The 17,035-nt window shown below is 47.0% G+C and overlaps 1 protein-coding gene and 1 long non-coding RNA gene across 3 annotated transcripts in view; one reads left to right on the top strand and one right to left on the bottom strand.

The window, feature by feature from the left end:
- ARHGEF37 (Rho guanine nucleotide exchange factor 37) overlaps nucleotides 1-17,035 on the bottom strand; it is a 360,439-nt gene that overhangs the window by 293,004 nt on the left and 50,400 nt on the right. The gene's annotated exons all lie outside the window — the stretch shown is intronic.
- LOC144766966 (uncharacterized) overlaps nucleotides 1-17,035 on the top strand; it is an 85,918-nt gene that overhangs the window by 26,686 nt on the left and 42,197 nt on the right. For both annotated transcript variants that reach the window (XR_013598004.1, XR_013598003.1), the window contains exons 2-3: nucleotides 13,159-13,231; nucleotides 13,397-13,464. This is a non-coding gene — a long non-coding RNA (uncharacterized LOC144766966). The remainder of the gene's footprint in view (nucleotides 1-13,158; nucleotides 13,232-13,396; nucleotides 13,465-17,035) is intronic.

Raw genomic sequence — 17,035 nt, forward strand, 5'->3', positions numbered from 1 at the left:
TTCTGAGAAATGCTCATTTCTCCCGGGGTAGGGAGAGACCACTGTCCTTTAATCATTTGAACGTTGACCTCAGCCTGTCAAGATTTTATTTATTTATTTATTCAAAGTTTTATATAGCGCGAACATGATCCTTACAGATATCAGAGCGCTTCACAGATACAAGGGTAGGGGCAGCAGGACTGAACAGATATTGGGAGCAGTATAATAGTCACTAACATATAGGATAACAGTAACATACAGAAAACATATCAATATACAATCAGGTAACAAGTAATATAAGAACGCACAAGTCACTGATCCCATTACAGTAGGGTTCAGGTCAACCTTAGAAGTGTGGATGGCTTAAACCAGTTTCTTAGGATAGAGAGAACACTGGGTGGGGGAATGGGGAGGGTTATTCAATAAACTAAAGTGTATCATATATTGGTAGGTAGTACGAGAGTAGCGTAGTAGTGTCACATTCAGTTAAGAGTATAATGCCCGGAGACAAGGTGATCAATGATACAAAGCGATGCAGAGTCTCTGATCCAGCGTCTAAAAAGTGACACAAAAGGGTGTACAAAAGTTCCCCGGGAAGAGTGACGGAGAGTGGTGTGTGTGCTGGTAAGTGGGGGAATCCCCTAGTTGGAACTAGAACCCTCACACACCCAGCAAGCTAGGTGTCATGCTTCATCATATGGGTTCTGCTCCTCGTCAGACTGGCGCTGCAATGTCTGACGGGCTCCCGAAACCGGGGCTCTTTATCGGAGATCTTTTGTTCCCGCCATATGGTGCATGCGTGTGAGGGCCTGGGCAGTGTGGTCGTGACGTGAATGCTGAATTAAAAAAGGTGAGTCAGTCCACACACTGAATTTATTCTCGTGGTAGACTCCCTTGGTTAAAAACAAAGGAAGGTGGTGTGGGAGGGGAGAGACAGTTACCCTAACACTCTTAAGAACTGGACTGCTACCCTCAATTATTGGTCAACATGTTTCTTGCCTGATGGCAATTCTTCAGGACCTAGTAAGATCGTACCACACAGTGAAAAATGTAGTGAAAATTTATACAAAAGTGAAGGGTCAAAAACTTGCAGGAAGGTATACGACCTTAATTAGTCAGTAATACCAGAATGCAGGCCAGTCGGTCCTGCTGCAGTGTGAATACCCTAAACAGGTTCCCTGATGAACCTCTCAGTCTGCTCCCGTGGGACCGGCTGGGGAGGTATGGTACCTTCGGCGGCAGCAGTCCAAGCCGATGCACCTACCCCACGAGCAGCGTCAGGATAATGACGCAGAGCAGCTGGCCTAAAAAGTTCAGGAGATCTTGGCCAGAAGGATGGTTTTCACCTCTTTCTTGAAGAGTGCAGTGGAGGTGATCAGCCTGGTTTCAGGAGGGAGCGCATTCCAGATCCTGGGTGCCATTCCTGAGAAGGAGCGCTTGTATGTTTTTTCTTTACGGAATCTACGAGGTTTCAGGAGTAAATTTTTTGTACTTCTATTGGATCTCGAACCTCCTGATATAGACCACTTTTGAGCGAGGTAGTTGGGTGCCTTGTGGTGCACGGCAGAATGTGTCATGACTGCGATTTTTAGCTGTATTCTGGCTTCAAAAGGCAGCCATTTTAGAGACTTTAATCTGGGGATATATGCGAATGTTTTCTTGAGCCAGTGATGAGCCTCGTGGCAGCGTTCAGGGAGGCTCTTAGGGGTGCTGTTGTGGATAGCGGGAGTCCGCTGAGGGCCACAATTCCGTAGTCTATGCGAGGGATGACTAAAGCTTGTACAGCAGTTTGGAAGTCTTTGGCAGGGAGGAAGGGTTTAAGTTTCCTCAGTTTGTTGATTTGGAAGTTGGCTTCTTTTGTGGCTCTGCTAACGTGCTGTTGCATGTTGAGCTTGGCGTCAAGTGTGATGCCTAGGGATTTCGCAGAATCCACGATGGTAGGTTTGACATTGAGTGCTGTTAGGTTATTGAACCAGGTTTGGGTGGTGGACATTTTCGCCGGAGGTGAGATGAGTAGGAACTCAGTTTTCAGAGCATTTAGTTTGAGGTGATTGTCGGCCAACCAAGATTGAGTATTACTAAGTGTGGAATTCAGAAGTTTGATATCTTCCGGGGATTGTAACTTTAGGTAAAGTTGTGTGTCATCGGCGTACATATGGAATTGAACATTGGATGCTTGGAGTAAGGTGGCGAGCGGTTCCATGACGAGGTTGAGCAGTGTGGGGGAGAGGGAGGAACCTTGTGGAACACCTAGATCTGCAGGCACAGGTGTAGATAGCATATTGTCAGTCTTGAACTTGGAGGAGTGTGGCTCACTGCTTAGAGCGGCAGTCCCTGGTACAGAGGTCTGGCCGGGACCAGGGTTCAAATCTCGCCTCGGCTGATTTGGCGGATCTTGGGCTCATAATTCCTCGGACCTGATTTCTCGCCTCGGTGCCTACTCTGAGCATGAGTCCCACGCTGCAACTCTGGGCAATAGCTTGCTTAACCTCCACAACGGCCCCCTACAGCGCTGGGGATGCCTGGTTGCACCCTGGGGATGCCCAGGAGTGGACATTTCACGGGGAAAAGCCAGGATGGGTTCCCTAGCGGTATGAGTACAGCGCCAGGACACACTGCTTGCCGGGGTATCAGTGCGCTTTACAAATATGTCTACATTTACTTCTGAGACCGGTTATGAAGGAAGGAAGAAAACCATTTGAGAACAGTTCCCGATAGACCCATTCTAGTGCTTAGCAGCTCCAGTAAGTTCTCATGTTTGACCGTGTCAAATGCTGGAGAGAGGTCAAGAAGGATGAGGAGGCAGGACTCATTGCGATCAAGGATTTGGAGGGCATCATCAATTATGTGTGTCATAGCTGTTTCCGTGCTATGTTTCGCTCGGAAGCCTGATTGATGATGGTTGAGGAGGTCAAATTGGTCAATGTGTTTTGTTAGTTGGAGTTGGACACATTTTTCCAGCAGTTTGGCCAGGGTGGGGATATTGGTGATAGGGCGGTAATTGTTCAGGTCAGACGGGTCAGCTGTAGGTTTCTTGAGTATAGGCGTGACTTGCCCCACCTTGAGGGAGTCCGGAATGAGACCTTGTTGAAGGGAGCTGTTGATGATTTGGGTCCAAAGTGGGAGGAGCAGGGGATGAAGTCTTTTACAGCATTAGCAGGTAGGGGGTCTATGAGGTGGTTAGAGGGCTTCAAGGTGCATAGCAGTTTGTGTATTGCTTCTTCCGAGTAGGTGTCGAAGTGCAGCCATGATGCCTTGTTTTTAGGTTGAGTGTTAGACATTCTGGTGTGGTTGGGGAATCGGCTTACATCCATGATGAGGTCCTTTTCTTATGTTGTCGGTTTTTAGCTTAAAGAAAGCAGAGAAGGCTTCACAGTGTGGGGTGTCGCTTGTTGTGCTGTTTGATTGTAAGGGTTGTGTCTTTGTTTGAGTCTTGATTAGTTCGAACAGCTTTCTGGGCCTGTTTTTTACTTGGTCCAGCTGGCGGCTAAAGAAGTCCGACTTTGCGCACTTTATTTTCCTAAAGTAGGCATTTCTCTTGTTCTTAAGCGTTTTGAGATGCAGTGATGAGGGGGTCAGATCTCCAGGTACGCTCTGCCATTCGCATAGTACGCCTGTCATCATTGAGTCTGCCGTCATACCAGGGGTTAGAAATTTTGGTCGAGACTCTTCAATTGCAGTGGGGCGACTTCATTGACTATTGAATTCATAGAGTCAAGGTAGTGATCGGTCAGTGATTGAACATCCGAGGCACCAGAAGGGGGAAGGAGGAGACTGCCGATGTGGGGGGGCAGGGTGGTGGGGTTAAGATTCCTCATGTCCCTTTTCCAAGTTTTGGATCTGGTGGGTTGAGCCGGGCAAGATTGAACTTTTTCATTGATAAAGAAGGTGATAATGTGGTGGTCTGACCAGTCGCAGGGTTGAATCGCCACCAGTTGGGTGGAGTCCTCTTTGGCGATGATGAGATAGACCAACACACGACAAAGGCTCGATACTCTATCGCATATTTGGGTGAGGTCAAGCGCATTAAGGAAAGTTTTGAGACTATTCACCACTGTGTCTTTCTGATCGTTCCAGTGGAGATTAAAGTCACCTAGATAGACTTGGGTGGACTGCCGACCGGCATTGGATGTGATCGTGTCCATGAGTTGTTGGGTGAATAAGAGGTTGTCACCAGGCGGGTGATAGATGAGATGTAAAGCACAAACTTGTTTGCCCTCGCTGGTGATATCGAGGCAGAGGAGTTCACAGGAAGTAAGGGAGGGGGAGGTGGCTTTAGTAACGGAGAGGTTGCTCCTGAAAATGCATGCAATTCCCCCGCCCGTCTTGCCAGGCCTGTCCAGTCTAATGATGTGATAATTGGGGGGGGACTAGTATGTCCATTATCGGGGTAGAGGCTTCAGTAAGCCACGTTTCAGTCAGAATGGCTAGGTCTAGATCCCTTGCTGAGACGAGATCAGCGATGTCGGAGGAGTGTCTCTGAGCCGATCTGCAGTTGAGTAGGATGCATTTGAGTTTGGGAGTGAGAAGGGTGGTCGAGCCTTCTAGGGAGAGGGGGACTTTTCTGAGGTTGTTAGGGACGGAACCTCTGTTGCTAAGGGTTGGGAGCCTCGGAGGATTTGTGAGAATTGTGGGTATGGGGATGTGTGTGTTGGATATGTGTTTTACCGGACCTGGGCCATAAGAGCGTAGGAGGGAGCATAGGTCGCGGTCCGACAGTGAGTTGAGGACACGACGGAAGATGTTCCTCAATAGTTGGGGTATGTACTAGGATGTCATCAATGACATTGGGGACCCCCTCAATACAGCCAACACATTGTGCCTCCAAAATGGAGACATACTGTATTTCCTGTAACCCACATGGGAGGAAACCATAGTAATTGCTCTTGGTTCTGGAGCCAGCAGCAGCCAATGGTACCCTACTTGGAGATCTACCTTTGAAAACCACCTCGATCAACTCACTTCAGCAACAATATAATCTTTGGTGGGCATCAGATGATGTTCAAGCTGGATGGCATGTTAGGTAAGCGCGTGTCAACACAAATCCTAACTTCACCAGGCTGTTTAGTCGTGTGAGCCACCACAATCAGGGAAACCCAGGGCATAGGGCCATCTACACTCTCAATGATGTCCATCTGCTCAAGTTTTCTCAGTTCATCCTAGATGGAAAGCCACCTGGTGATGTTGCAGTTCGACCGGCCGGATCGATTCTCGATGTGGAACTGTTTGAGATGGTCTTTTAAACATGCAGTGCCATTGAATAGCTGTGAGAATTCAACAAATCGTCCACACTCCATAGGTGCACACTGCAAGCGAAAGCAACTAGATGGAGTCTGTCTGCCATTTGGCAGCTCAGCAACATTCCAGAGACACTCTTGGTAACATACACCTTGGCACGTGTTGAACTGGACTAATAAAAGATCTCTGTCATGAAGACCCTGCCAGTAGAAGTGGCACTGAAGACCCAAAAGCAAATACCTGGGTTGGAGTGGGGCGCAGGACCAGCCATAGTGGTTGAGTTTGTAACACAGACTGTGACAGAATGTTTATCAAAGCTCCATGTCAATCAGGGCCGAGATGAGGTGGCCCGAAAGAAGGGCTGTGCACTTCAGGATGTGCTGTCAAGGGTACTCCCCTGTTTGCATGACATGCATGATGTGTACTGCTCCTTCCACATCATCATCCACTGTCTTCTTCATCATCTGAGGCCACTGGTGTCTACGTGACGTTTACTGACTTTGGTTTTTGTGCCTTTTGAGATGCGAATGAACGGCATACTTTGGCAAAATGATTTAATCTATTGCATCTCTTCCCCTGGGTAGGACACGACCCCTGATGAGGTTAGGGTCCTACACACATGTAACACCTTGGCGCTTGCAGCAGGTTTGGGATGTATCTTTTTATTTTCTGCCCCACAGTTATCACTGCATTAGCGGGGTCTGTCTTTATCGGTTATTGTAGAGCTGTTTCCAAGTGAGCAGCACTACCCTTCGAAAGTTCCTTCTACCCCCTCATCTTTAGCATGTCAGCCATGGACATCCCCGAGACCAGTGGAATGTTCTTCCTCCGCTTGAAAGATATACAACCCCGTATGAACTGGCCTGAATCTCAGCATCAACATGGGGCAGCGTGCAGGTACTGGCAAGTTCCTTTAGTCGAGTATAGAAAGTGTACATAATCAGGATTCACAAACCGTTCAAAATATGCAGTGAGGGCCTGCTTCAGAGCATTGTATGTATATGGTGGGCCAGCCTCCACAACAGACTTCCTCAGCTTGTGAATGGTGGCACCCCCTAAATGTAGGGGGGCTATGGTTATTTTCTAATGCCACTACAGCAAAGTAACTTTCCAGCCTCTCTAACCAGTCTTTCCACCGGGCTGTCTGTGAAAGGGAGGCCCTCCATGACAAAAGGCTCAAGAGTGGGTACCAAAGCTATCATGGGTCAAACAGGTGTAGGCGGCCTGAGTGCTGTGTGTGGGGCTGTTATGGGCACGCCCTTAGAAGGGCCGTGGACGCAGTTGAACAGCCTGTAGTAATGGTGCAAGCAGCTGCTCAACTGCGGTGTGTGGCATGGCCGGGACCATCAGGCCGTCGATCACTTCGCCGACAGGACACATGGACCTACAGGTGGGCCGCAGAATAGGATCAGGGTTCACTGGCAGATAATACCGCAATCCCACCTTCGGCGCCAATTTGTTGGGTCGCCCAGAGTGGCCTAAGATGTACACAGCTCACGTAAAGAAGGTAGCCGACTCCAGTAACTTTCACTTTTTAGGTTTCGCTGGAGGGCGGAGCTCTTAGCTCCGCCTCCAGAGAAATCTCTTGATTTCCAGTAAGGAGAATGGAATACGCCCCCCTGTCCCATTGGCTAGCTCCATAAATGGAGGCTAGCCATTGGAACAGAGATCTGTCCGTCAAGGCCGGACCAGATTCGGGGGCGTTCCCGAGATTTTTTCCCAGGGCGGAGTTACGTTTTTTCCCGTTCCCTCCCCTTTCACTGATGCGCTGTCCATTTCCGCCCCCCCCCTCGCTGTCCTGTACACGTTTCCCGCCGTCCGTGTCCACTCCCGCCCCCTCCCGCCGTCCGTGTCCACTCCCGCCGTCCGTGTCCACTCCCGCCCCGATTGATGGTTATCTAGAGCCGGTGCCCACCCGGCATTTGCCCGTAAAAATCAGCCCTCGCCTGCCTACCTAAGGAGAAGGGCCGCTGCGCTGCCCGCAGCGACCCGGAAGTGGTTGGCCGGCCGGCCAATCCCAGCGCGGCCGGCCGGAAGTGCCCGCCCCCGCAGCCCGGGGGAAAGAAAGAAGAAGCATGGCGGCCGGTTTGGAGGGCTCCTGTGATGCGAGGGAGCCCTGCTGCATCTGCATGTGGGTAAGTGGAGAGTGCCAGTGAAGTCTCAGAAGCATATACCAAGGGGCTTGTAATTTTCTCTGCGCCCTTTCTTGAAGCTTTTGGGTGGTTGACCGTTGTGGTTTTGGTTTAAGTGTGGTGTTTGTCAGTACGACAAGACACTTAGTATGAGTACCTGGCAAATATGGGGCTGTTGAAAAAGCCATCATGTAGTGTTTTATTGTTTCTTTTCAGGAGAGGCTACATTGTCCTTTCTCATGTTATTAGTCCTTTACTCTGTCTCATGCAGGATGTTATACTTTGCTGTTTCAGGATTGCCTATTAGAGAGCTCTGGGTAAGTTGACTCCTAATTGACATGAGTAAATCTCACTTTTCAACTACACATCATTCCTATTCCTAGCAGCATTATTGTGTAAGAAAAATAAAAAATGTCGCTTAGCTATTCGTTATTTGTGCCAGGTTATTTTGTGAAAGAACGTATTGTCGCACAATAACAAGAAGAATCTATTAGACTTCTGCAATGCTTTGGAAATACTTGTCCTGTCTTACTAAAGTAGCGCTTCTAAATCTTGATGCTACTCCCTTTTATTGAGCGTAAAGATGGAAGTTAAACCGACCTACACAACGCAATCGAACCACTAAAATCATATTCTAAATCAGTTAAGTTAACGTAGTGTACTGTCATAGCAGCTGTTAATCTGATTTGATGTTTTGCTTTAGTCGCTTGATTCTGCAAAAACGAGGGGTATCAGTTATTTTTTATTGCAGACTTCTAATCAGTGTTTTCAACCTGTAGTCTTTCCTGCGATCAAAGCACGAGTTCAGTTCCTGTTTGCTTATTTAAACTTCCCTTGCTTATTCACATTGGCAATGGATGGGGACAAAATAAACTCCCTAGATGCTAAGCGAGGCTTCAGATGAATACATAGCAATGATATATACCTCAGTTGTGAGTTTTATTTTAATAAGGCCCAATTGAACTTTTAGAATGGACATGGTTCTAAGAGTGCCTGACAGATTAATTCCTTGTGAATACAGTGAAGAGGGAGACGTTATAAACCACTTTGCATATATTAAATTGGTGGTATACTTCTAGCTCACGTTTCAAGTCCAAGCACTTATAAGTATTCCATGAACAACATTTATATATTATGTAATATTCTTGATTTAATAGTTACCGCTCGCATCTACACAGTTGAAATGTGTATCAAGTATCATTTACGTTTTGAATTTTTAGACACCCCCATCCCAATAGTACCATTGCTTTTTCTAATTTATGAGAGGTTCCAAATAGTTTTCTTCTGTGTGTTTGACAACGTGTGCAATGCTTGATAGATTTATGGCCGGTCCGGTATCCTGCACAGATTATTCTCTTGTAGCTAGGATGGAGACTGAATAAATGTCTTCTCTGTTACTGCTGGCTGTTTCACAAGACGAGTAACTCTTTAAGATCTGCACTACAGTGATTATCATTAGTACAATACAGGACCTATTGTTAAAACGAAAAATATAGCAATATTATTTAATGGGTCCAGCTCGTACAAACCCAATAGGCGTGACTCCACTTACCATATTTCTGTAAGGCTGTGGGCTGCATGAAAAAAACAACTCATGTGTTGTTAGAAGCAAAGAATGTCTGATTAGATATGTGTTCCTCTACAATCAAAGAAAAGATCGGCATCAGGATCAAACCAAAAAGATGTGAAAATCTTTCTGCTGACCAGTGTACAGTTTGATGGATAGGAGTTAAATGTAATTTCTTCATGCCTTCAAATGGTCTGCAGTACAGTCGAATCAGTGGAAACATAGGCTTGTAGGGTGTGCTTGGTAGGTTGTCCCCAAGCTTATAAATACAAAAGGATGCCCATAAATTGCACTTCTTGCAAACAAGTCACCCATTGAAAGATCTCAGTCACAACTTTAAGGTACCAAGATTTTTTTATTTTTTGCAAAACTGATGTTTTATACCACAGATAATTGTTCTTCATTGATTTTCTGGTAAGAACTTTAAGGAATGGGGGAAAGATGGCTTCTTTTCGGGATGATTTGAAAGCATGATTGTGATGGCATATGGGATACGTGTAAACTGTGAGCCTAATTATAGGGAAATGATGGCGGCGTTAATTGAAAATGTTGTAGTGAATGAATGAGCATAAAGAGCATAATTAATGTGTCCTCATGTAATGCAACTGGTGCTATGTAAAGCACTCCGATACCCGATTCCGGTCAAGTTCGCACTATATAAAACTCTGGAAAAAAATATACATTTGACTCCTGTAAGCACTTGCTTGCCAATAATGGTGCAGTTAAAGTATGAATACAATATAAGTATGATTAAACCTTCTCTGGTCCTGCCCTTTTTGGAATTTCCTTCGTTTTCGATAAAGCTATGATGATTTTCTTCCAACAGTGCATGTTTAGTACTGTTTAACTGAGTTAACAGATTTAATAATTTCAATTGGTGTGGATATCCCCCTAATTTCCATATGAGGTCTCTTGACTTAAATAAGTCCCACGGGATGTTTGTATTGCTTCATTCATATTTATCCAGGTCATGTGGGCATATTGAGTTGTCCAGTTGCATGCATCAAAATGTACACCTACAAATGGCTGTCTTCGAAAGGGTCCCAAGATTGTTTTGCGATGCTCCAGCATGCACCGTGACGCACCATGCGCATCCATCTTGATGCAGGTGGTCATTTTAATTTACCATTTATCGTGGCGGATGTCATTATAAAATGGTAAATTAAAATGTATTTCTATTTTAGGTCTTGCCTAAGCAGTGCTGTTCTGTATTCAGGTAAGGGCTGTAAGCTTCGCCCACTCTCCACCCCTCTGTTTAATTGGCTGATGTCACTGTCCTTTGTAACGGTTGTCCTTTGATTTGTTAATATGCTTATTAGTCCCTCCTTAATACGTCCCTATCTTCTGTTGTTTCCTCGCATCAGGACACCCCTTTGTTACATGTGTTGTTACTCGGTAGCTTTCGATTACAGCCCGAGCATTCTTTTGTTAGTTGTCTTCTTCCTGGCAGGACATGCTCTCTCACAATGTTTTAATTTTTTATATTTAACTAACGCGGCCAGCACTAATAATGGTGACGCATGCCTTTTCTTAAGCTAAAATGTTGGTGCTGCGATTACGTCAAAAGCACAGAAATAGAACAAGCATTTACAATGCAACGGTTTCGCCTTTGGAAAAGTTAGAGCTATTAGCAATGTAAAAGACAATGCCATTTATTTATCTGTTTTCAAAACCAACACATAAATACAAATTTTGTCATTTACAATGCCAATAGCTCAAACTTTTCCAAAGGCGAAACCTTTGCATTGTAAATGCTTGTTTGACCATGAGGTCAAGTCCCCAGGCCTTTTATTCCATCCCCTGTGCACGTCCCACCTAATGCGATTGGAGCCACCTGTGACTGGGTCATCCACTTATCTCCTCTTCCTCACTTTACAAGTTGAGATGTTCCATATCCAACATATCAGCCTTTTTGAATTCAAGCCCGAAGAAAATGGGGAAGTGCTTTAAAAATAGGTGCTTAGTACCCGCTTTTTACGTATGTATTTAAAATGTCCTTATGTTTAAACTAGTTAGACTCGCCCAAATTTACAAGGGAGTGCTGTAAAATCACAAATCTGATCCCTGCACAATCTTCTGCTTGTGCTGGAATCAGAAATTATACTTATACTTGGGTAACCAGTGCCAGCATTGGGTGCAGATTTACGAACAAACACTTCACACTGCCACAATGTGCCAATGTACATTCTATGGCACAATGTTGTTATGTTAATAGAAATTTTTGAGCGCACGGTCACCTAATGGTTTCATGGCGCTGATTAAGTTAGGCAGGAGGTCAGGGCAGAGGACGGTTACACAAGTACCTGTACGTGCAGCCAGGTTTTTAACAGCCATCTGAACTCTAGTAGATTGTTGCATTTCCGGATTGCCAGTGGCAGGAAGTTCCAAAGATTTGGAGCAAGATAAGAGCACCTACAACCACCCTGGCGTTTTTGCCGGAAAGTAGACTAAAGGGTAACTATTTTTAGCACAGTCACTAATGTGTATGTTATCTGGGGACAGGAACTCTGATTACTATGTGTATTTATGTAATTACATATGTCAGATATTATACACACCACATATTGCTGTACAGCATTTTCTAGTAAAGGGTGTCCCTCAACACATGCTTCTAAGGGCACAGTAACTGAGAAGGGAGTAGTATTGGCTGAGGAATTTGGATTAGTAAATTCTGTGGAATGAGGAAACTTTTATATCTCCTCCTTGCTTATGAAATGTGTAACAGCCTTTCGCAAACTTCCATCCATGCACTTGTTGACTACTTTCCTTGGTACGTACACCACTGACCTATCTAAAGTGCTTCATGCCCTCTTGGCCTAGATTTCTGCGATACAAATAGCTCAATTAACATCTAAAATAACAAAACGGGTTACACTTGTCTGCCGCTTCGGACATGAGTGCAAATACCGCCTTCTCCAGAATATTATCGAGGCAGCACTTACTTAAGCTCGGACCTGGTGATAAGTGCCCATGCAAAACAAAGTGCAAGCTGTAAGACATAGCAATCAGCCTAAAACAGTGTAAATACTATGGGGCATATTTACAAGCACCGATCGCCAAAGGAATGTCACTTTTAGTGATGTTCATGTGGCAATAAAATCTTCCCATTATTAACAAAGCAGTGTTAACATGGCTTAACACCTTCTTGTAAATAAAGCCCCCTTTCATTTTTCACTTAGCGTGAAAGGAATGTGCAGTGGGTGTTGCGGTGAGCATTCTGCCACAACAATCATTGATTAAGATGCTGCCCCCTCTCTACAAAAGTGGCGTAAATAGGAGGCATCAACAAAATTAATATCACGGAAAACCTGGTCTTAACATGGCGAAACGAGGAGAAATGCTTTATTTCTCCTTGTTTTTGCTGTTTCCATTTGTGCTGCATTGTGCAGCACACATAGAAACCGCCAATTGCCATGAATGATTGTTTATGTGCAGGAAGCTAGACCTTCCTCTGGGCAAGGGTCACTCTCCTTTTGGGGGCCATTTTGAGTAGCCCTAATGTTTTTTTGTTTGTTTTGGGGAGCGCCCCCTTGGACCAGGGTCGCTCCCTTTAGTGGGCATGTTGTAAGCCTTTGGCTGCCCCCCAGGGGGGGAGGGGGTCAAATTTTTAGAAAAACCATAATGGGACCGGTTACTGGCTAATCAGCCAGGTTAGCTCGAGTCCAGTGGCAAAGTGAGCAAGGGACCCACATCTGCCAATTTAGGGCAATCAAAGCGCACAGGGTCAGTCTGATTTGCATATGGCCATGTCTGAACTGGGTTGGTGAAGTGAGCTAAACAATGATGATGGATGAAATCAAGATCAGTTGACTGGGGGTGTGTGTTAGATTTGCTCATGCGCTCCGTCCATCATCCCCTTTGGTATCACCTTGAAGGGCAGTTCTCCTTTTTTTTTTTTTTTGTTGGTCCACTAGGGCACCAGGGTTTATTTTTATGTTGGGGATCTGCCCCTTGGACATGGGTCGTCCCCCTTTATGGGAGGATGATTATGGCCTTTTCTGCCCTCTCTGAGTGGCAGAGTAGCAGTATGTGTTTAGTGGCTTCTGCCCACCTTGGGGACAGTAAGAACTAGACACCAGATTTTTTAAATATTTGTCTTGGTGGGGGTGGCCTCAAGGGCAAGGGTTGCTCCCCTATTGATGTTATACTGTTAGGCCCACCTACCCCTTAGCTTGTCAGGTTGGACTGGTGCATTTTTTGTATATGTGATTCTAATGTTTTTTTTTCTTTTTTTAAATCTAGTCTAAAACTTTTGATTCCTGTTTGCGGTTTCGACAGTGGTTGTTCTGCAGTTTTGTCCAGTTTCATTTTTTAGGTAAGAAAAACCTTTTTGTTGTATGTACTCCAAATAAGTAATATTGCAATGTATGAAATTTTTTTTTGTAAGAGGTGTCATAGTGGCATTTAGTTCTGTGCATGAAAATCTTTGTGATGTGTTTTGCATTGTCTTATGTGTATTTTTTTTCTCTTTCTTTTTTAGTGGGATATTGTTGATCCATACTGTGTCTGTGCAGAGTACGTGGTGATCAGTTTAGCTGCTTCTGGCAAGTGAGTGGTTTTGTTTTGCAGGGTATAGGTATTTTTGATAAAGGTGAATTTTGTTCATTGCTTATTTTACATAGTGGTTGTTGTTGTTGACTTGTGTGACAAGTTACCTTTATTAGTAATCATTATGGCTAGCCGTAGAACGACTGCTCAGCAGGTGGTTGGTATGCTTCTTGAGTCTTCCTTTGAGCCAGATTATGACACTGACCGTGCGTCTGAGGGAGAGGAGGGAGGGGAAGATTCTGGCAGTGAGTTTTCTCTCCACATGGAATCATCGGATGATGAAGGTTCTCTCAGTGCAGATGAAGGGCCTGCTTTAGAGGAGGATACTGCTGTGCCGATTGTGCAAGAGGCATCTGGATTGCAGCCTGAGGCTTCTAGTCTTCCTACTGGAAGTGCTGGACTCTGGGTTCATCCTAATATGGTGGAGCCGGTGTTGCCAGCCTTTAGCGGTGATGCAGGGTGTAGAGTGGATTGTGAAAACTTTTTGCCTATACAGTATTTTCAGTTATTTATGGATGATGTGTTTTTAGGTGAGATTGTTGAGCAGACTAATTTGTATGCTGAACAGTTTTTGAGGGTCAACAGTGACAAACTTAGGCCCCACTCTAGAGCTACCCGGTGGACTCCCACAAATCTGGAAGAGCTGAAGAAGTTTTTGGGTTTGACTTTATTGATGGGTTTGGTAAGGAAGCCAAACCTGGCTTCATATTGGTCTTCCAGTCCCTTGATGGCAACAGCCATATTTCCAGCTTTTATGATTCGTGATCGGTATTTACTTTTGCTACGCATGTTCCATTTTGTGGATAATACTTTGGCGTTGCCGCGTAGTCACCCTGACTGTGACCGTCTTTTTAAGATTCGGCCTGTTCTTGATCACTTTGTTGATCGATTTTCAGAGATTTACATTCCAGGGAAAGAAATATCTATTGATGAGTCTTTGGTTTTGTTCAAGGGTCGTTTGGTTTTTAGGCAGTACATCCCTAGCAAGACGGCAAGCTATGGAATTAAACTGTATATGTTGTCTGAGAGTAAGACAGGGTATGTTTTTAATTTTCGTGTGTACACTGGTAGAGATTCCACTATTGACCCCCCTGGTTGTCCGTCCACTTTTGGAGTTTCAGAAAAAATTGTGTGGGATCTTGCTAGAAGATTGTTCAACAGAGGCCACCATTTGTACCTTGATAACTTCTACACTGGTGTGCAATTGTTTAAGGAATTGTTTAAAGTGGACACTTTTGCATGTGGCACAATCCGCTCTAACCGCAAAGGTTTTCCTCAAGAGCTTGTTTGCAAAAAACTTCAAAGGGGTCAGTACAGTTTCTTGCGTAGTGAAGAACTACTAGCTGTGAAATTTGTGGACAGGAGGGATGTGTACATGCTGACTACCATCCATGATGAGAGTACTTCACATGTGCCTGTTTGTGGTCAGGTTGCTGATGTGCACACACCTGTGTGTATTCTAGACTACAATAAGCACATGGGTGGTGTTGACAGAGTAGATCAGAGGTTGGAACCTTACACTGCTATTTGGAAGTCTTATGTTTGGTATAAGAAGTTGGCCATCCACTTTTTCAACTTAGCAACTTTTAATGCTTTTATTGTGTTCAAGGAGTGTTTTCCTGCGTCCAAGTTGACATTTCTTCAGTTTCAGCACTCTGTGATATCTAGCCTTGTTGGTGTGGAACAAGTAAGTGATCCTAGATTTGGAGTGGTGGAGGATGTGGCTCGATTGAAAGATCGCCACTTTCCTGATTACATTCCTCCCACATCTACAAAAAACTTTCCCACTAGGAGATGTAGAGTCTGTTGGCGAAGAGGTTTTCGGAAGGAGACTCGTCTTTTCTGCCCTGGGTGTCCTTCTAACCCTGGGCTGTGTGTGCCTGCTTGTTATAGAGCTTACCACACACAAAATAATTTTTGGGAGTATCCATGAGTGGTAAAATGAACTGCCTGGTTTGTCTTTTTAAAAATGTGTATTCTGTTTTAAGGTTGGCATTAGTGCAATGTATTTAGTTTCAGATTTTGTGTCACTAGTTTTGTATCTATTTGCAATTTTTTTTTTTTTGTAAAAAAAAATTCAAATTGTGGTGGTGTGTGTAGGCTGGCGCTTGGCTGGTGGTGTGTGTAGGCTGGCGCTTGGCTGGTGGTGTGTGTAGGCTGGCGCTTGGCTGGTGGTGTGCGTGGAGTGGCGCTTGGCTGGTGTGCGTGGAGTGGCGCTTGGCTGGTGGAGTGGCGCTTGGTTGGTGGTGTGCGTGGAGTGGCGCTTGGCTTGCGGCGTGCGTGGAGTTGGGCTTGCGGCGTGCGTGGAGTTGGGCTTGCGGCGTGCGTGGAGTTGGGCTTGCGGCGTGCGTGGAGTTGGGCTTGCGGCGTGCGTGGAGTTGGGCTTGCGGCGTGCGTGGAGTTGGGCTTGCGGCGTGCGTGGAGTTGGGCTTGCGGCGTGCGTGGAGTTGGGCTTGGCGTGCGTGGAGTTGGGCTTGCGGCGTGCGTGGAGTTGGGCTTGGCGTGCGTGGAGTTGGGCTTGGCGTGCGTGGAGTTGGGCTTGGCGTGCGTGGAGTTGGGCTTGGCGTGCGTGGAGTTGGGCTTGGCGTGCGTGGAGTTGGGCTTGGCGTGCGTGGAGTTGGGCTTGGCGTGCGTGGAGTGGGGCTTGGCGTGCGTGGAGTGGGGCTTGGCGTGCGTGGAGTGGGGCTTGGCGTGCGTGGAGTGGGGCTGTGCGTGCGTGGAGTGGGGCTGTGCGTGCGTGGAGTGGGGCTGTGCGTGCGTGGAGTGGGGCTGTGCGTGGAGTGGGGCTGTGCGTGGAGTGGGGCTGTGCGTGGAGTGGGGCTGTGCGTGGAGTGGGGCTGTGCGTGGAGTGGGGCTGTGCGTGGAGTGGGGCTGTGCGTGGAGTGGGGCTGTGCGTGGAGTGGTGGCGTGCGTGGAGTGGGGCTTGGCTGGTGGCGTGCGTGGAGTGGGGCTTGGCTGGTGGCGTGCGTGGAGTGGGGCTTGGCTGGTGGCGTGCGTGGAGTGGGGCTTGGCTGGTGGCGTGCGTGGAGTGGGGCTTGGCTGGTGGCGTGCGTGGAGTGGGGCTTGGCGTGCGTGGAGTGGCGTGCGTGGAGTGGCGCTTGGCGTGCGTGGAGTGGCGCTTGGCTGGCGGCGTGCGTGGAGTGGCGCTTGGCTGGCGGCGTGCGTGGAGTGGCGCTTGGCTGGCGGCGTGCGTGGAGTGGCGCTTGGCTGGCGGCGTGCGTGGAGTGGCGCTTGGCTGGCGGCGTGCGTGGAGTGGCGCTTGGCGTGCGTGGAGTGGCGCTTGGCTGGCGGCGTGCGTGGGGCTTGGCGTGCGTGGAGTGGGGCTTGGCGTGCGTGGAGTGGGGCTTGGCGTGCGTGGAGTGGGGCTTGGCGTGCGTGGAGTGGGGCTTGGCGTGCGTGGAGTGGGGCTTGGCCTGCGTGGAGTGGGGCTTGGCCTGCGTGAAGTGGCGCTTGGCTGGCGCCGTGCGTGCATGGAGTGGCGCTTGGCTGGCGGTGTGGGTGGACTGGCGCTCGGCTGGCGGTGTGGGAGTAGTTACTTTCTGTGGGTCACTACACACACTGCTAGCTGAGC

Source organism: Lissotriton helveticus, chromosome 7 (genome assembly GCF_964261635.1).
Source record: "Lissotriton helveticus chromosome 7, aLisHel1.1, whole genome shotgun sequence".
Classification (NCBI taxonomy): domain Eukaryota; kingdom Metazoa; phylum Chordata; class Amphibia; order Caudata; family Salamandridae; genus Lissotriton; species Lissotriton helveticus.